The sequence below is a fragment of the Myodes glareolus genome, chromosome 18 (genome assembly GCF_982192425.1).
Source record: "Myodes glareolus chromosome 18, mMyoGla1.1, whole genome shotgun sequence".
In the NCBI taxonomy this organism is placed as follows: Eukaryota; Metazoa; Chordata; class Mammalia; order Rodentia; family Cricetidae; genus Myodes; species Myodes glareolus.
This window is the reverse complement of record NC_142043.1, coordinates 56614225-56634608: the sequence shown is the minus strand read 5'-3', so window position 1 is coordinate 56634608 and position 20384 is coordinate 56614225. Positions and strand designations below refer to the sequence as shown.

At 45.1% G+C, this 20384-nt stretch overlaps 1 pseudogene; it reads left to right on the top strand.

Annotated features, from left to right (window-relative positions):
• Window positions 1–14811: 14811 nt before the first annotated feature.
• LOC125411579 (large ribosomal subunit protein uL18 pseudogene) lies at window positions 14812–18187 on the top strand (annotated as a pseudogene).
• Window positions 18188–20384: the final 2197 nt, after the last annotated feature.

The window sequence follows — 20384 nt, the reverse complement described above, 5'->3', positions numbered from 1 at the left end:
GTTAATATGCACCGTTGCTACTCTGCCTGAACACCCAAGGCTTCACACGTCCTCCTCATTGACGAGCTGAGCCCCCGTGAACAGTGTGCTCTCTTCTCTGTGCCATTTACTGACCTCAGCAAACCACTTGGCCTCTCAGCCTGTGTGTGTGCATGTTGTATGTGTTCATATGGGGTATGTGGTCCCGTGTGGAGGCCAGCAGTCACTGTTGGGTCTCATCTGTTTGGCTACATTGGCTGGCCAAGGAGCTCCAGGGATCCTCCTGTCTTCCCCCAACCCCCAGCACTGGATTCCAGTGCTGGAATCCCAGGCTCACCTCGCTTTTCTGGGGGTTTAGGGATCCTGACTTGTCTTCATGCACACCACAGCAGGCACTTTACCCACGAAACTGTGTCTGCAGCCTGTTTCTCGGCCTTTTAAGTCAAGGAAGTTGTACTAACTGGCCCTTCCAGGGTTTGTCTCCAGATTTCAGACCAACATACACTTATGCGACTGTCTCACCAGAAAGGGGAACCGCTGGAAGACTGGCCTCACTTTCCGCAGAAAGGTCTTGAGTTCTCTTGGTTTCCAGTGTGAAGGGCCATGTTAGAGATGCAGAGACATCTGTCTGTCAGATGTCTATACCCCATAATTGGATATCACAGTTTGTGATGTAACCAAAAAGATATGCGTTCGATTATGGCATCATACAATAAGGTTTATTTGGTAAATGATAGCCGCTCCCAGTTAGGTAGATTTTTTTTTTAATTTTGGCATCCATTATGGTGATATTTGGCTTTAAGATAAACATTGCCTGAGGTCTCCAGTTAGTAGCATAAGTGATATAGGCTCTGTTTGAGAGTGTATTCTGCTAGTTGCCAAGATGTATTTATTAGAGACAGAGTCTTATCGTGTAACACAGGCTAGTTTTGAACACAGGCCTGTCTTGGCCTCACTCCTGCTAGGGTCACAGACCTAAGCTTCCGTGGTAGACCTGTCCCTGACAGGCAGAGCCACTTCTCTTCTCAGCTTTTTAAGTGGATGTGATTGTGCTAAATGACATAAGACTTTGGTCCCCAAATTTTGACCAAGGTCAAATGTTTAGCTATCCAGGAAGGAAAAGTAATAATAAAAAGTTATCAGCATGAATTTACTTTTTATTGTAAGGCAATTCCAATATTTACGATATCAAAGTATCCTTCACTGAAATCTTGGTAGTGGTATTGTTTCCTTTAAGTAATTTTCTTTTTTTTTTTTCCGTTTTGGTTTTTCGAGATGAGTTCTCCGTGTAATAGCCCAGGCTGACCTCAAACTCAAAGAGATCCATCTGCCACTGTCTCCCGAGTCCTGGGATTAAAGGCACGCACCACTACCACCCGGCTAATCTTTGACAAAATAAGATGGCAGCCATCCATGTATCTGTCCCTACCATTTTTAACTGCTCTGCAAACTCACAAAGCCTGAGCCGCAGCAAGCCAAGATCCTATCTAAAGCTCTGGAATGTGTTTGTTGATGTCAGTGCTGTTTGATGCTTGACTTAAGTTTCAAATCTGAACTCAGCACTTACGGGTTCATCGGGCGTTAGTAATTGCTTTGAATGCTTTCAACTTGCCATGGGTCCAGAGCAAGGGCAGGACTGCATGACTTTAGGTGAAAGCCGGACCATCTTTGAAGGAAGATTTCCCAAAGGATGAGTTTCTGCTGAGCATCCACCTTTCCTGAGCAAAGCCCAGGTTTATTACAGGCTTAAGTCTGGGCTGGGAGTCAGCTCAGCAGTTTAGTCCCAGCCTCTCATTGCAAGGCCCAGGGTTCGCCTCAGTAGGACTGCCGATCAGTGGCGTTCTGGAATTAGTTACTTTTCTCCTTCCTGTGACAGAGATAGTAGACAGGTTGGGGGTGCATTCCCCAGTGGCAGCTGGTCACATGGCATCCACAGCCGGGAAGCAGATAGATGCTGGTGCTGAACTCACTGTTCTTATTGGTCAGGGACCCCGGGCAGTGGCGTGGCGCCACCCAGTGTGCTGATCCTTCTCATCTCTGTTAGCGGGGCCTAGAGACTCGCTGACAGCCAGATCCAGGTCCGTCTCTTAGCTCTCAATCCTGTCAAGTTGGCCATCATAATTAACCACCACACCCGTGAACCACCAAAAAAAAAAAAAAAAAAAAAGCCGTTCCACATCAAACAGGTGCTGGGAGAATGCCCGGCCAGCCTCGTGTCGTGAAGACAGCCCTCACTGTTGGTAGCTCCTGTACAGGTCTCTGGTGACAAGACTATTCCTCGTGTCTCCTAAGGAGAGTCAGGAGTTGATTCTCACCAAGGCCTCAGGTGAGTATTGAGAGCCGTGTAGATTTCGCAGTTTATTGTTCGTTATTTCTGTGTGTGAATGGTGGGGCTGGCACATGTCGGAAGAGCCCGTTCTCTCCTTCCACCTTTCCACGGTCTGGGGATCTAATACGAGGTCAGGACTTGGCAGCAAGTGAGCCCTTGCCCTGCTGCGCCGTCTCGCTGCCCTCCCTGTTTCATTTATCATTGAAAATAACTTTCTAGCATTGCCTGCCTGCTTATGGAATAAGTTGTATCTTCTGTTTCCATCACCAGCCCGAATTCTCTGTCGGGCTAGGGAAGTGTGCTCCAGGTCCTAGCATCCTTTAAACTCAGGAAGCCTCCCAGCTCCTTTAAAGTCCAATCTCTTACGTCCTCTGTCCCTGCAGAGTAATCCTTTTCTCTTGTATTTATTTGCGTTTGTTTCTTTTTGTGTTTGTTGTTTGAGCCAGGATCTCCCTGTGTGTAGCCCCGACCTCAATTGACCGCCTTCTGCCTCAGCACTGTGTCTCCAGAGTCTTGGTTCTTTGTTGACACAGCCCAGCTACCTGTTCAACTCATCAGTGCGGCTATAAATTTCTCAGCCGTCATCTTTCCCACACATTCGCCCCATGGTGAACTTTTCTGAGTCTGTTCATCTTTTACCCTTCCAACTTAATGCACCCTCGGTCAGAACCCTGCAAACCCTAGATTGCATGCGCCCTTTTGCTCTTTCGGTTTCAGTCTTGGCTCACAGTGCCACCTAGTGCGCAGCCTCTGGTACTGACAACACAGAACCCTAAATTACCCTTTGTGTTTTTTTAAATCTGGTTGTGTCTGAAGTCCTTGACCTTGTGTCCCCCTAAAATGGAATTCGCTTTCAGCAGCTGACATTTTCAGCTTCCCTGTGGTTCGGACATCTGGTTTGGGAACTAACCAGTTTTCTTAATCTCTGAGGGAAAAGTGTTACATTTTTGGTCATTCATGTGAGTGCCGAGAACAGCATTCAGGGAGTACTGGTTCGGGTCCATGCATGCAATGGAATGCAGCTTTAAAGGCTACAGATAATTGCCCAGAAACCAACATTCTTGTTTTCGCCTCTCCAAACCTGAAAATCCATTTTGATTTATTTATTTATTTTACCTGATTGTTTTCTGTATTCTGGTAAGCCACAGATGCTAAACTCGGGTTGGTTTTTGTTGGTTGGTTTGGTTTGGTTGGTTTGGTTTGGTTTGGTTGGTTTAGTTTGGTTGGTTTTGGTTGGTAAGTTCTTTCCCAGCCAGGAAAACGTGCTGAATAACTTGCCCTGACAGGTTTGGGCTGTAATGTATCCATCCAATTAACAGTAAAGCTGTGGCTTAGCTGGCTTAAAAAACCAACCAGGAAACCAAGTTAGACCCAGCTGAGGGTGCCGCTGGAGTGCTCACCTGGTGTGGCTTGATCCCAGCGCTGCAGAAGGAAAAGCCACACCCCTTCCTCCAGGCTGTTCTGAAGGAGCATGCTCAGGGGGCAGCAGGGAGAGGTATGTACCCTGTGATGCAGCTGCTCTCTTGACACAGCCCATCACCCATGACAAGGGCACCTACCTCATTTGTCTTTACCACACACACGCACCCCCCACCTTTAAAATTTTATTTTGGGACTAAAGAGATGACTTAGAGGTTAAAAGTCTGCAGTCAGGGGCTGGAGAGATGGCTCAGAGGGTAAGAGCATTGCCTGCTCTTCCAAAGGTCCTGAGTTCAATTCCCAGCAACCATATGGTGGCTCACAGCCATCTGTAATGAGGTCTGGTGCCCTCTTCTGGCCTGCAGGCATACATAGATGGAATGCTGTATACATAATAAATAAATAAATATTTAAAAAAAAAAAAGTCTGCAGTCAGTGTTCTCAGAGAGGACCCAGGTTTGGTTCCCAGCAGCCACACTGTGTGGGTCACAACCCAGTAACTCCAACTCCAGGGGATTTGGCACATCTAGTCTCCAAGGATACTTAGATACCTGTTCATATACCCACATACAGACACAGATGCATATGCGTAATGAATTTTTTGTATGTTTGTTTTTCAAGACGGTTTCTCTGTAGCTTTGGAACCTGTCCTGGAACTAGCTCTTGTAAACCAGACTGGCTTCGAACTCACAAAGATCTACCTGTCTCCCGAGTGCTGGGATTAAAGGCGTGTGCCACCACCACCTGGCGCGTAATGAATTTTTAAACATTTTTTACTTCCATGTATATGCATTTGCCTGCTTGTCTGTGTGTACCGCATAAGCACAAGTACCCAGAGAAGTCAGAAGGCATCAGGTCCTCCTGGAGTTAGAATTGGCAGTTGTAAGTTGTCTGATATGGGTGCTGGGACCCAGAACCTCTGTAAGAGCACCAAATGCTCAAAATGGCTGGGCCATCTCTCCAGCCACTCCCTGAGCTGACCACTGTCTACAGCACTGCTCAGACAGCACCCATGCCACAAGGTGATAGCCAGCCTTGGCAGCTTGTCTCCCCTCCCCAGCCCTCAGCATTAGTCACGGCTTCCAAAGCTGTTTCAAGAGATATGACAAGCTGCCACAAAGGGTGCCAGGCTCTGGGGCTGGGACATACTCCGGTGGGATCCTCATTGTTAGTTAGGCCAGGACCCTTTGAAGCAGCAGCCCTTCCGCACCAGTCTGGGCTTTGTCCCTCTGCAGGCCAGAGCTCCTTGTCTGTTTGGCTCTCTCATCCTCCGGGACCTGTGAAGGAATATCTCCTCCTTTCATTGTTTTCTGCCATCTGTCCTCTGTGCACGGTTACCTCTGGGACCCCGACAGTCTGCGCAAAGTGGTCAGCTCAGGGTCGGACAGAGGGAAGGACAAATACGTACTTTCTAAACCGTAAGCACAAAAGACACTGCCCTGACCAAGCTTGACTTTGCCCATATTGGTCTGCACAGCCTGCTGGCCGTGTATTGCCTCCTTAGGATGGCAGGCACAGGTGTGCATCAGGATTGCAAGAGTCCAAGTCAGACTCACACTCGCTTCGTTGAGTTCTCAAGGTTATTCTCTGCCATGGTTAGTTTTACACATCCACTGGGTAGGACACGGGATCCTCAGATAATTGACCAGTCAATAATCAGTGTTAGAGGTGTGCGCGTGCTTTAGAGTAAGATGAAGTTCAATCAGCAGAAGAAATAAAGCAGAGTTCCGTCAGCAAAACACCACAAACTCCACCCAGTCCTCCGAAAGGATTGGGAAGGCCGAATATGGTCCAATTTCAGAGCCCCAGCCGTGAATTCACTCCCCGGGTTGGGTGCTCACAGCCATGTGCCCCACTGCCAGCTGCTGTGGGTCCACGCTGGAATCAGGGCAAGGCACAAAGGTCACAAGTTTGGGTCCTGCTTAGGCTATATTTTAAGAGAAGCTGTGTGTCTCCCTGCCTTGTACAGTGCAGTTGGAGACTGAGTTGTCATCCCTGATTGTCAGGGCAGAAGAGACCAGAATACACAGGAGTTTACCTACCAGGACCTCATTGGAAAGCGTAGAAAATCAGTGGTTGCTGCTTAGCCATTGTCAGTATATAATGAGGAGCTGTCCAAGCCAAATGTTCCCCTGACCTCTGTGCAAACAGTGTTGGCTTGTTACTTTTGTTTATTTTCTGCCAACACAGTGGCTGCACCTGCATCTACAATTGTTCCAGTCAGTAATTGTGAGTCCACAGTTACTAGCCCACTCCTCAGGCAGCGGCTGTTCACCTCCAGCAGCTGCCACCGAATGTAGTTTTTAACTAAATCAACTAAATCTCTATTGTTCTATTTATCAGTAAGACTGGGGAGTCAGAGGCCAGGGTGAAAGCCCGCGAGCTCAGAGAGGTTGAGGAGCAAGTAGCTAACCTTCCCTCTTCACCAGCGTCTCAGAAGAGAGCATCCTTCTGCTCCACCAAACCAAAACGTCTCTCCCTACTACTCCCTGTTCATCTCTATCCATCTTCCAGACTCCCTCTGACTCTCTATGGTTACTTTCTGTCAACTGGTTGTTGACTCCACCTCCTGATCCAAGGTTGATTTTTTACTTCATTGAGCGCATTGTCAAGTTCCATCTGTGTCATAGCCACTGACGGGCTCCACTGGGTGTTCACAGGTACCGCGTCTTCTTTGTTCATTTGTTGACACACACTGCAGTTGATTTCATGGCTGACCACTGCTGCAATAAGCATGAGAGAACAGATGTCTCTTGTAAATTAAGCTGCACCATATGTAATTTCAAAGGGGACGGTGTTAATTATATATAATAATAATCGGGCTAGAGCACTTGGTCAGGTCATTAACCCTCATGAACCCTTATAACACAGAAGTAATAGGACTGTCTCACAGAGTGGTCATGAAGATAAAACACAGGTTATATATTTGTCAGAAGGCAAACACGACGGAATTAGTTACAAATCTAATTGGCCTTTGTTAGAGATGTATGAAATTGAAGCAGCCTCCATTCTACAAAATAGGACAAGGGCTCCCACTGGACAGGAGTAAAGCAAGGCTTTATTGCATGAGGACAGTACACAGACAATAAAAATTCAAACGAAACTGATCTTCACAGCCCTGGGGACCAAACCCATGGCCTCGAACATGCTAGGCCAGTGCTTTACCGCTGCAGCACACCCCAGCTCACATTACTTTTCAATAAAGACCTAAGCAAAGGCCGGTCGCCTTGTTCAGCTGCCTCAGCCCGGACTCTTGGCATTCGGAAGAGCTGCTCTGTCTGGGTTTATCTCCTTCCCTAAAGGTGTCATTTGGTTAGGAAGCATTTCATCTCCATTCTGACTCTGGGCTCTTGGAGCCTGGAGCAGGAGCTTGCTCCGAGCCATGACAACACATAATTTTCACCCAGCACCTAAGGGTGTCCAGTTACTCATTGTCTCTTGATGCTGAATAGCATGCCACCAAGCCACAGGAATTCTGACCGCTTCATGTCTGAGAAGCTGTTTCCTTGAGCAGAGTCTACAACTTAATCATAATCCCAATTGACCAACCATTTCCTATGGGGCCAGGTTGTTTTGTTTGCATGACCCTTGTTTGATCAAACTCCCTCAGAGGAAACTGGAGACGGATAAGAAGGGCAAACACCCGCCCACGTGACGGGAAGACTCTGGGGATGAATGAGAGAACAGTAGGAACAGCCCTGCCATTCCACTGCGCCCCACCACCACCACACACTTCATCCTTCTTGGTTCATACCTGCCTGGTGCAGAGGGAGAATGCAGACCAAATTATATATATAATTTGGTATATATATATATAATTTGGTATATATAAAATACCAAGCATGGGATAAAAGAGATCTGCCTTGGTGTTCGGCAGCAATGGCACAGATATACTGCCTCTCCCTTGGCAATGTGGGAAGATAGGCCAAGGCATTGACAGAAAAGTGTGCTATAAAGTAGGATTTCTGGTGCTTTCCCTCCTGTACAAATGCCATAGCATTTCCTTTATCTTCACTTAGTCGCTTAGGCTTTGGGTTTAAGACAAGTGATTTCTAACGAATATGGCCCTCTTGACATTTTCCTTCCAGCATCATCCCAGTGGATGTCACAGTAGCCCAGAAAGGTCAGGTTTCTTGCTCCTCATCTTTGGATGGCCAGAACAGGTAGATGCCTCGCAAAGGTCAAACTGTGAACAAGGGAAAGACAGAAGTCAAAATCAGCTACATGCTGATCCGAAGTCCTACTGCATCTACAGCTCACACCTCCTGGGTCATACTCGAACACACAATCATGGCTTCTGCATGCATGGCTGAAACCAACCACAGATTGAGAAGCTTGGGGACACACGGTGCTCAGAGCTCAATCTCCAAATGGAGGGAAGGAAAAACTGCATTGATACCAGGCTGTGCCCTACTCTAAAGTATTCCTTACTGTGTAAAACTGGGTTTTCACGCTGTCATTCCCTGAGAGACTCCATGTTCCAAACATCCCTTAACTCTGGAGGGCGGAGGGAGACTGTGCTGCCGTTCGACAGGTGAGCATCATCTGTGTGGCACCACTGGCACACCACAGTCTGATAAAGACATCCCAGGGAGAAGACAGGAAGCTTCCCTGTAACTTAGCAGGACTGAGATCATAAGGCCACGTGTATGTATTAAAATAGTATTAGGAAAACCAGGAGCAAAAGCTTATAAGATGTGTCGGGCCAGAGAAAGGGTTCAGCTCCCTTACCTAAATCAGTAGACTTAGCACCATGATGGCAATGGTCTCAGAACCGTATGTCTGATAACTGGTGTGGACATCAAGGACTGGCAGGCAGAGAATGTCCCTGGGGCTTCAGCTCAGCTCAGTCTCCGGACACTGATGCGGCCTGTTCCACTGCTGAGCTACGGCCTGCCTCCTCACCTCTTTGGACTTGAGCCCATCGTTTCCTGGTCTGACCCTGTTCTGCCCTCTTGCCTCAGTAGCTGACACCTTGAATCTCAAGCCTCGGTTTCCAACGCCCTGACCTCTACAGCGCAAGCTCCCTTGGGGTTGCTCTGGGCTTCCCTGGTTACTTGTTGCAGGCTCTATTTGCCTTTCTCCCTCCGCATTTCTAGACGCTCTGGAACTCTGCTGTATCCTCTTTACCCTGTATTCTGAAATAAAAAATGTGGACCTAGAAATGGATAGCTATACTTACTGTGTGCTGAGCATGATGGGGCTTAATTTTCGTGATTAAGGCTGGGATAAAAGAACCCACATTGCCTTATCTGGGTTGCCGAAGAAGGTGGGGTTCTGACGTGTGGCCCACCCTTGTGAACTTACCGCTGTTCTGACCCTGTGCTTACCGCTGTGTGACCCTGTGACAAATGTGTCCCCCTGTCTCTGGCATGTCACGGCAGTCATTTTGTGTCGAGGACGTGTGCATCCAGATTCGTGGTTTGCTGCTTCTGTGTCTTTTCCCTCTGCCTCCACCTCTTTCAAGTTCTTTCCTTCATTTCTTTCCTCCCGGCAGACATTTCGCCTCATGGGGCATTTGACCTTTCACCTCCAATTGCACTGATCTTTTCTATTCCAGCTGCCACTGTTTCTTTCATCCATTTTTCTGTTTTGTTGGCTTTTTGGCTTTTTTTTTAACTTAAAATTTTTTAAATGGAAAATGAATTTTTCACATACAATATATTCTGATCACAATCGGCCCTCCCACATCCTCCCCGCCCATCCAATTCCCTGCTTTCTTTCTCTTTCTCTTTCTCTTTAGCACGCGGGGGTGGGTGGGGTGGGAGGTAAACAATGAAGAAACAAAGAAATATATGAGAAACACACAGGAAAAGCAAAAAAACCCACAAGACTGTAAATATACAAGTAAAGGGACAGTAAGGTGGTTATAAAAAAAAAAAGCAATATGAAAAAAGAAAATCTCCAAAAATGTCATTGAATCTGTTTTGTACTGCCATCTACTGCTAGACATGGGCCCTGCCCTTAAGTGTAGTTTGTATACCCAGTGAGACTCCATTGGAGAAAACTGATTTTTCCTTTGCAAGTCATTGCAATTGGAGGTAAGGTCCTGGTTAGGCCTGGAAGCTTGTGTTCACTGACCCTCTCAACCCCGGGACTGTGCAAACCCTGTGCCTGCTGTCACAGTCTCTGTGAGTTCGTATGTGCATCAGTCCTGGTTTCGTTTTTGCTTTTACCAACCAGATCTCATGTAGCCCAAACTGGTCCAGAACTTACCGTTCAGCCTAGAAGGGCCTTGAACTTCTGACCCTCCTGCCTCTCCCACCCCAGAGCTGGGATTAAAGATGTGCACCAACATGCTTTTACTTCGTGTCATGCTAGAGATGGTGTGTACCAAATGAGAAACATGTTTACTGCATGGCATGCTAGAGATGGTGTGTGCTACGTGAGCAACATGCCCACTTTGCGACATGCTGGAGATGGTGTGTGCTATGTGAGCCCTCTAGCAGCTGAGCTATATCCCAGACCCATCTTTTCCTGCTTCTCTAACTCCTGTTTGTGGTGACTTTTCACAAAGCAGATGTCGGCCCCACTGTCTCACATTACCCGTGAACAGTCAAAGTCCCCCATAATATGAACAGAGCATTTCCTCTGTCATACACACCTCCTCACCTGCCTGACATTTAAGCCTCTGTTCATTGCTTAGTGTTGCCCACCCTGAGCTCCGTACCCCTACCTCCATGTCTGCTCACACTGTTCCGTCTCACTCTTGTTTTGTTTCATGGTGCTAGACCTTGAAGCCAAGGCCTTGCCCACCTGAGGCGAGCTGAGAGAGACCTCCATCCCTGAATGACTTTCCTTTTCCTTGTACTTTCTTAGAAAGTCTTTCTGCTTTTACTTGCACGTTTTCTGAGTATCTTTAATTTGCTGTGCTCTGCGTATGAAGTATGTACTGTAAATGCAACTTGTGGCAGGGCATGGTTAGTCTCAGTACTCCAGAGGCAGAGGTAAGAAGATTGCTGTGAGTTCAAGGCCAGCCTGGTCTACATAGGAAAGTCCAACCTAGCCTCAGCGATACAGTGAGACCGATCTCAACGAACAAACAAATCAATAAATAGATGTAATTTGCTTATAAGCCAACCATTCTTCCTTTTAATATATTTTAGTGTGTTTATACTGGTACCAGTAGTTGCAGCCCTATCATTTTTAAACGATTTCTTATTTTTAGCTTTCCTTCCAAAAGTAATGCTTCACTGTGTGCACCCTGCTCATTCCTTTCAAGTAGGTTTGTGGGTTTCTTTTGTCAAATTTAAACGCTTGTCGTCTCGTCTCGTTACTTGCTTCCTCTAATACAAAGTATCTTTAACCCTGTACATGTTTGGTAGCATCTCCCTCCTGCAGATTAGCACACAGCGTGAGATGGATCGGATGTAGTGAGAGGGGAAAAGACAACAGATTGTCGCTACAAGGCCTTTGAAGGGAGTGTGTGCTGGGACGCACTGCGGAGCTCAGTGCGGAAGAGCAGAGCTATTATTAACCTCAGACGAGCAAAGCAGAGTCACACCTAAGCGACAAATGAGATGATGTGAGAGATGGAACGGGGATTTAAAAAGAAATGAGGGGGGAGAAAAAACCTAGAAGGGACCTTAATTCAAATGAGACTTTAACATAAACGTTGTCATTTCGAGCCATCAAAAGAAGAGAAAGATCAGTTATTCATAGCTTGTTGCTGACGTGTCTGGGTAGTCAGCTGGGGAGAGGTTAGACCCCTCATCCTGTCTCTGTCGTACGATACTGAAGATTTAAATATAGCAATACACCCGATGATAATTCATTAATGAAGCATTCTAAACCAAATTCCAGATTCATCCCCTTCCCAAAAATATGAACACAAAGAAACTCTATAGTTTTGGAAGATAGGTCAATTTTTTTTAAACGTTTAGATAAAGAGTTATAACAACATTTGTATATTAATAACATTTTAAAAATGTTACACTACTTAGAAAAATAGAAGTCTATAGAAAATCATGGGCATAAAAATACTTGTTTTCAATATTCTATCTTTATAACAATTTTATTAAAAAACAAAAAAACAAAAAAAACCAAACCTCTGGCCTGGGGAGATGGCTCAGAAGTTAAGATTACTGACTGCTCTTCCAGAGGTCCGGAGGTCCCAGCAACCACATGGTGTCTCACAACCATCTGTAATGAGATCTGGAGCCCTCTTCTGGTGTGCGGGCATACATGCAGGCAGAACACTGTATATATAATAAATAAATAAATAAATCTTTTAGGAAAAAAAATTTAAAAAGGAAAAAAAAACCCCTCATAACCAGGTTGTGGTGGTTGCATGTCTTTAATCCCAGCTCTCAGGAGGCAGAGGCAGGTGGATTTATTATGCGTTTGAGACCAGCCTGGTCTACAGAGTTCCAGGTATCCAGAGATACCTTGTCTTGAAAAAAATCAAAACAAACTCCTACCATTTAGAAAAATGGAGCTCTACAGAAAATCAAGAATTGGGTATAATTATGTTTGTTATTTGTTTTAGGGACAGGGTCTTCCTATGTAGCTGAGGCTGTCCTCAAACACAGGGTCCTCCTGTCTCCACCTCCAGGATGCTAGAACTGTGGGTGTCCAAGAAGGGTGACCTTAAATATGGCAGTATGAGGCATGGACTGAAAACAGGAGAGCTGAATGACTGCCTTGAACACTGTGAATGTCATTCCCTTCTCTCCCCTCAGAAGTACCAGTGAGGGTTCTCTGTGAGCATCTGTTGCTGTGGAGGAGAACCCAGTCCCGGAGTACCAGATACAGCAACAAGTACCAGTGAGGGTTCTCTGTGAGCATCTGTTGCTATGGAGGAGAACCCAGTCCCAGAATACCAGATACAGCAACAAGCTGGGTAACAACACACCTAGCATGGCTGGACGACATTCTACATGTTAAACAAGAAGACCTGAGCCTCTTCCCTCCTGCTTCCTTCTCTTCCCACCCCCTACTCACCCCATCCCAACATGAAACTGAAGAAAATGTTGACATACACAGAGACCCCTAAAGTATACCCACCCATCACTGCTAACTGAGAACAAATAGCCAAAGATCATGGACTTCTGGAGTTAAGATAATATATATTAGATAATACGGGAATCAGAAACAAACAAACAACAGAAAGACGATATTTGAAATTCTTAGCTACAGTCTAAACATTACAACAGGGAGCCTGGGGATTGTGGTGGGAGACCATTGCTTGTTGCCAGAGCCCTGTGTCCGAGTCCCAGCACCAGATGAACAAGCAAAGGATAATATTCTATGGTGAAACCACTTACCTGATTATAGTCATTAAATTATCAATCTCAGTTTTTACCAAAACCAGATAGATAGAAAGGACAGCACAATTCTGCCCACAGAGAATCAGGGATGGGGTGACTCACGATCTCTGGAGTTTTAGTCCATGGTGACCCAGCTCTGTTGTTTCAGGCCTATGACAGCATGGTTCATCTTGCTTGAAATGCGTGGCGTAAGAAGCCTGTTCACGCCAGCCCATTTGGGAAGCAAAAAGAAAGAGGAAGGGCCTGTGTCTCAATGTCTCCTTCAGTGGCACACCTCCAATGAACTCATTCCCTCCAGCTAAGTACCCCTCTGAAGGAGTCTACCACCCCCCAATGGTGCCACTAGTTGAGAGCCAAAGCTTTAACACGTGACCCTTGGGAGGTTGGCCTTCAAGATCTGAGTTATAACAGATACCAAAATCAGTTAAAACCTAGGAACCAAGAACAACTAAAATTTGCAAGCCATAAATATAACAAAAGATACATAGATTTTTTTTTTTTGAGGGAGAAAAGTCTAAGCTTTCAGTTAAAAGCGAGCAAACAAGGGGGTGAGGGAGATGAGTCGGTCTTTAAAGTGCTTGACTTGCAAAAAAGCATGAGCACCTGACTTTGGAGCTCCAACATTCACATAAAAAAACAGGCAAGGTGAGGTACAGTTTTAATTGTTCTATGGAAGCAGAGACAGGTGGATCCTTGTCCTTGGTCAATTAGCATAGGCAAATAGTTGAGTTCCAGGTTCAGTGGAAAACCCTCAAAAAAAAAAAAAAAAAACAAGGCAGGGAGACATTGAAGATAATTCACAGCATCAACCTCTGGCACCCACATGTATTCATACACATGTGCACATGCACCAGCATGCACATTCCCACATGTACATACACGTACAACATATATAAACATGAGAGAGAGAAAGAGAAATTTAGGAACCCAAGCAAGCAAACACATACCAGGCCATGAGTAGATGGAACATCCACCATACAAAACAGGATTGTTGTGTTAACAATGTCAGTTTCTCCCAGAGTAATCTTTGCGTTTGATGTAATTACAGTCAAATCCCTATGCTTTCCGTGGACTTTGACAGCTGACCTTAAAATGAACATGAAACTGTAAAGAATCGCTGCATACTGGTTGTTCACAGCTGAAATCTCAGCACCAGACCGTTGAGACTGAAGATTAATGAGTTTGAAGTTAGCCTAGGCTACGGGGTGGGTTCTGGGCTAACTTGGACTACACTGTGAGATTCTATAAAGACATAAAGAATAAGCCAAGTGCAACTCATTATAAAGCTAAAGTAATTGAAGTAGTATAATTCAGGGTGGGGCAATAATCATACCAGAGAAAGGAGCACTGGAGAGATTTACAGAGCTTAAACAGTGAAGGACACACCGTCCATCACACGGAAAATGACAGACTAGCTTTCTGAACCATTCCACATACATTCCCAGTAACAATTCCAGATTAAAACACAAACAGGAAAATGTCTAGAAAAGCTAGGTTTGTTCATGTACGTCTATAACTACATTGTAACCCAGCATTCAGGGAATGAAGCTAGGGACACCCAGATTTCTAGGCCAACTTGGGACTCAAACAAAAACAAATGTTTTAGGGAGAGAAAAAAAAATACGGCAAAATACTTTAATGACCTTGAGTTGAAGAGAGAATTCTTAAATAAGATTCCAGAAACACAAACTCAAAAGGGAAAGAGCTGATTGCCTAGATCCCTCCGGGATTTGATTACATAAATATTTAAAACTCCCATCTAATATGCAGAATTTATAAAGAAGAATAAGGTTAAAAAAAGGAAGGGCCAGCAAGATGGCTCAGCGGGGGACGGTACCTACTGCCAAGTCTGACACTTTGAGTTTGGTCCCCCCCACCCTACCCACCGGATCCACATGGAGGAAGGGGGAAACCTACTCCTCTGACCCTCCCTCAAAGGCAGTTTCAAAGGGTGAAGGAGTCGTGTGAGCAGGGACACCTGAGCAGGTAGAAAATGTTTCACCTCCTGTGTGGCCAGGAGATTGCTGACTTAAATATAACAATAGGATCCCAGTGACTGGGCCTCTGATTACCAGAGCCCTCTAATCACACCCAATTTCCTTTCCTTAAATTGTCTTGTATTTTAAATAAAGAAAATTGTGAACGGTAAATTCTAATCGTGGTTTCCCCTCTCATCACCCAGATCTCCCCACCTCTCCATCCATCCATCTCCATGTCTTCTTTCCCTCCCTACTTAGAAAATGGGCACGTGTAAAATTCAAAAAGCTTAAGAAGGAACGCCAAACACAGGAAGAAAAATAGTTTTAAAAATTCAAAGCAGAAAAAAAAAAAGCCATAATAAAGAGTAGCCGGCTTTTCCCCCTAGCACCGCCCGGCCCGCAGGTCTGCGTGGAGCCACGATTGCGGGTTTCTGTTCTGCAGGGTGGAGTTTGTGAAAGTTGTCAAGAAGAAGGCCTACTTCAAGAGATACCAAGTGAGATTTGAAACTGACTACTATGCTCGGAAGCGATTAGTGACCCAGGACAAGAATAAGTACAACACACCCAAATACAGGATGATAGTTGATGTTACTAACAGAGATGCCATCTGCCAGATTGCCTGTGCCCGTATAGAAGGGGATATGGTAGTCTGCACAGCGTATGCACACGAACTGCCGAAATATGAAGTGAAAGCTGGCCTGACAAATTACGCTGCCGCCTGTTGTACCGGCCTGCTGCTGGCCCACAGGCTTCTCAGTAGGTTTGGTGTGGACACGATCTATGAAGGCCAAGTGGAGGTGACTGGAGGTGAATACAGTGTGGAAAGCATTGATGGTCAGCCTGGTGCCTTCACTTGCTGTTTGGATGCAGGTCTTGCCCGAACTCCAACTGGCAATAAAGTTTTCGGGGCCCTGAAGGGAGCTGTGGATGGAGACTTGTCTATTCCTTATAGTACCAAACGATTCCCTGGATATGATTCTGAAAGCAAGGTCAACGCAGAAGCACATCATAGGCACATCATGGGTCAGAATGTTGCAGGCTACGTGAGTTACCTAATGGAGGAAGATGGAGATGCTTACAAGACACAGTTCTCAGTACATGAAAAACAGCATTACTCCAGATATGGAAGAGATGTATAGGAAGCTCATGCTGCTATACAAGAGAATCCAGTCTGTGAAAAGAAGATGATAGTTGATGATCAGGAGAGCAGGGAAGAAGAAGAAGAGGTGCAACCCTCCCCAAATGTCTCTTGCCCAGAAGAAAAATAAGGTTGCTCAAAAGAAGGCAAGCTTCCTCAGAGCTCAGGAATGGGCTGCTAAGAGCTAAAGCAATTTTCTATGAAGATTTTTTTCGTAAAGATAATAAACTTATTGACCAAGCAGAAAAAAAAAGAAAGAAAGAGTAGCCAGGCAGTGGTGGCACATACCTTTAATCCCAGCGCTTGGGAGGCAGAGGCAGATTTCTGTGAGTTCCAGGCCAGCATGATCTACAGAGTGAGTTCCAGGACAGCCAGAGTGGTTACCCAAAGAAACCCTGCCTTGAAAAACTGAACCAAACCAAAACCAAAGAAAGAAAGAAAGAAAGAGATTTTAAAGCAGTATAAAAAAGCATGAGGAACACATACACATGCAGATACATACAACACACAAACAAACAAACAAACAAAAGCATAAAATTGGAAACTATGAATATGCAATCAATAGACCAGTAGGGTACAAGTGCCCTAACAAAGCAGTAGGAGGCATCATACTAAATTTGAACAAGAAGGAGCAACTGTGAATTGGAGCAGCAGCTTAGGTGACTTGGCAGCATGCAGAGAAGATCGTGTGTGGACTGTGAGATCCATGAACTTTGTGTCTAGAATTTCACCCAGAAAACCCTTCGCTTGGGTCAGCGAGATGGCTCAGAGGCTCAAGGTACTTGCTGCAAAAGCCCAGTGACCTGAATCAATCCCCACCACCCCCTGAAAGGTGGAAGGAGAGAACCAACTTCACGAAGTGGCCCTCAGAAGAACCTTTGCTCAGCTGCAAGACCTGGAAAGCAAAAGTCATTAATGATACTTTGTCCGTAGTAGCACAAGCCTAAACAATCAAAATCCCCACTGACTTAAGCCAGTGGATAAGTTGTGTGGGGCTCATAAAAAGCATCAAACATTTTAAATTGTTCAGCAGGCACATACAAATTAAGTCAGTCCCCAAACCATACAAGGAAAGAAACTGGCTAGCTGATAAATATAGTTTAAAGTACAAATTAATATTTTTATAATAGTAATAAGCTAGACAATAGGGCTTTAATCCCAGCACTCAGGAGGCAGAGGCAGACTGATCTCTGTGAGTTCGAGGTCAGCCTGGTTGGTCTCTAGGACAGCCAGGGTTACACAGAGAAACCCTGTCTCAAAAAAAAAAAAAAAAGACAGTAATATTACAGTCAGTGATAACAGCTACACAGCCACTTTTTACAAATACAGAACAAAACTATAGAAAAATATACACAGAGACTGGTCAGGTCGTTCAAACCTGTAATTCTCACACTGGAGGCTGAGGCAGGATTACAAGTTTGAGAGAACCTGGGCTACATAGCAAAATCAAGTCTTCCAACTAATAGTTAAATAAAAAGCAGAAATACAGGGCTGGAGAGATAGGTTAGCTGTTAGGAGTGCTTGATTGCTCTTACTAATGACTAGGGTTCAGTTCCAGAACCCATGCCCCACAGCTCCTTATAACTCCAGAGCAGCTGACACCTTCTTCTGACCTCAAACGGTACCTGCACATACACGGACAAACTGATACACAGGTACACACACACACACACGTAATAAACCTTTTTAAAAGAAAGTCACACATAACTGTGGCATAGCAGCTGTCTCTTCGGAGAGTATAATTAGCATAGTTTTTTCTGCAATATGGAATGCTGCATATGTATTGCACACAACTTATATGTACACATACATTAAATATAGGTATACCACATACATTTGCATACAATTGCGGGTCTGTCACATAATATTTACATCTTCCAAATGTCTAAATAAGTCACAAGAAGAAGACAAAGAGAAAAGCAGATAGCCTTAATCTAGTGCCCAGGCCTTAGGGCATCACTGAAGGATCTTAAACAACACATGCTGTTTCTTTTTTTGTTTTATTTATTTATTTTTTGCTCCCCCTCTCCCCACACACCAGTGTTTCCTTTAATAAATGAACCTTAACAGATACAAAATAAAGTAACATTAATAGTGTAGCAAGTTCTGCTTTGATATATATGTCCATGTGATTTTATGTCATTTTAAAATCAGGTTAAATGTCCTTTCAGGTTTTTTTTTTTTTTTTCATGGTAGAAAACCAAAAAAACACAACAAAAACTTCTTTGATCTGGCTTTTTGAGGTACTCAGCTTATACCTTCCATCTGTGGTCACCCTACCACACACAGCACACCGGGACTTCTTAATTCTGGGATTTTGTTTTGTTGCTTTTGTTTTGATAAAGACAGGGTCTCCCCCAGACAGCTCAGACTGGCCTCGGACTCCGGGACTCGCGATTCTCCTGCCCCCTGGTGCTGGATCGTGGCAGTGCAGCACTGTAAAGTGGAATCCAGGGACCTGCCTTTCTGCTGGCCTCCTGGTACTCAGCTTGCCTTCTACTTCCCGTCCCTATGAGAACGGTTTGGCCTTCCACAGATGAGTGTCTTTCTGTGCCTGGATGAGTTGAAGGGAATTCTGGACAGTACTGTATTTCTGCTTTTAATCTTTTGAGGAACAGGCTTCTGTCTTTGCATAATATCTATTCTAATTTACATGTTCACCAACAATGATCAAGAGTTCATTTTCTTTCCTCCCTTCCCACTTTATTGTGGCACCAGTTATTGAGCCTAGAACCCCACACTAGGGAAGAGCTCCCTCGGATGAATGGAAGAAAATGTGGCACACACCCACTAGGAAAGTAGAGAGGAGTGAAATCCGGCCATTTGCCAGGAAGTGGTGGCACCAGACTGGAGAACATGGTGTTAAATGCAGTAAAGCCAAACTCAGGGGACGAGCATTGAATTGAGTATTTTCTCTCATACACAGAACCTATATTTAAACACACACACACACACACACACACACACACACACCATGGGAAAGTAGAGAGGTTCTAAGAGGGGGAACAAGAAGTCTAAAAGGAAAGGATAGGGAAACTAGAGAGGGTAATGAGAGTATAAAAAGACAAAATCCAGCATTTTTGTATGCAAAAATCTAGATTAACTCTATGATGAGACAGAGAAGGGGGCATTTGTGGGGAGAAAAGGGTCCAGCCAGAGGAGGCTGGGGACAGGGGAGGAAAACAGTGTAGCTAGCCAGAAAGAGTGAGGTATGGTGTATAGTGAAACCCATTACTGGGGAAGGATTCCTGAGCCCCAGCCCAGACCCCCACCCCCAAGGATCTCGAGGCAGTTGCTGTTGCTTGAAGGGGGAGATAATTCTGACCCGTGTCCTGGAAACAATCCTATGGAAACTCACTGAGTCATAAAAGGGGGGTGACATAAAAGTAGAGGACAGACTAGTTAGGGACTGGAAGGGGGTTAGCGGGAGGGAGAGGGAGACGAGAGAGTTATGGGTGGATAGGCTGGAGACACATTATATACATGTGTAAAACCGCCATGATGAAACCCATTATTGCGTGTAATTATTAAATGCTAACCCAACATACATACACGACAAAGTCATTGTTCTAAAACAATGTAAAAAGCAGGGAGGAGAGATGTGGACCGCAACTTTACAAAGGAAAACAGAAACCAGACAGGACCATTTATGCAACACAGCAAGGGAACTGAATTACAAACCCAAAGAACAGGATGAATATTCATAAATCTAAATGAAGAAAGTCGCCCTTTCTCCAGTGTGTGTCCTTAGCACCTTTGCCAAAAATCAATTGACGCTCAGGTATGGTGACGCAATCACCCTTGAGAGGTGGAGACAGGAGGAGGTGAAGGCTAGCCTCAGCTACACAGTGAGTTTCAGATCAGCCTGAGCCCCAAGAGAGCCTGTCTCAAAAAAGAACGCATGAAAGCCCTCAGGAACTGTGGATGTGAGCATGCCCTTGGTTTCTCGTTCTGTCCCACTGGTCTATGTATCCACCCTGTTTTGATTGCTATGACTTTGTCGCATGCTCTCAACACCTTCCACTATGTTGTGTGTTGTGTGACTGACATTTACCCCCCACCCCATAAAGATCTACAACTGTTATTCCCAGTTCCGTGAAAAATGTATCTTATCAAGTACGCAAATTGCTGAGTAGTGTCTTAATAATACTGATGCGTCCATTCCTAAACAGATGTCTTTCAACTCATGTGTGTATGTGAATGGATTTGTGTGCATGTGTGTATATATGTAAGCACATATGTGCATGTATATGAGTGTGTATGTGTGTATG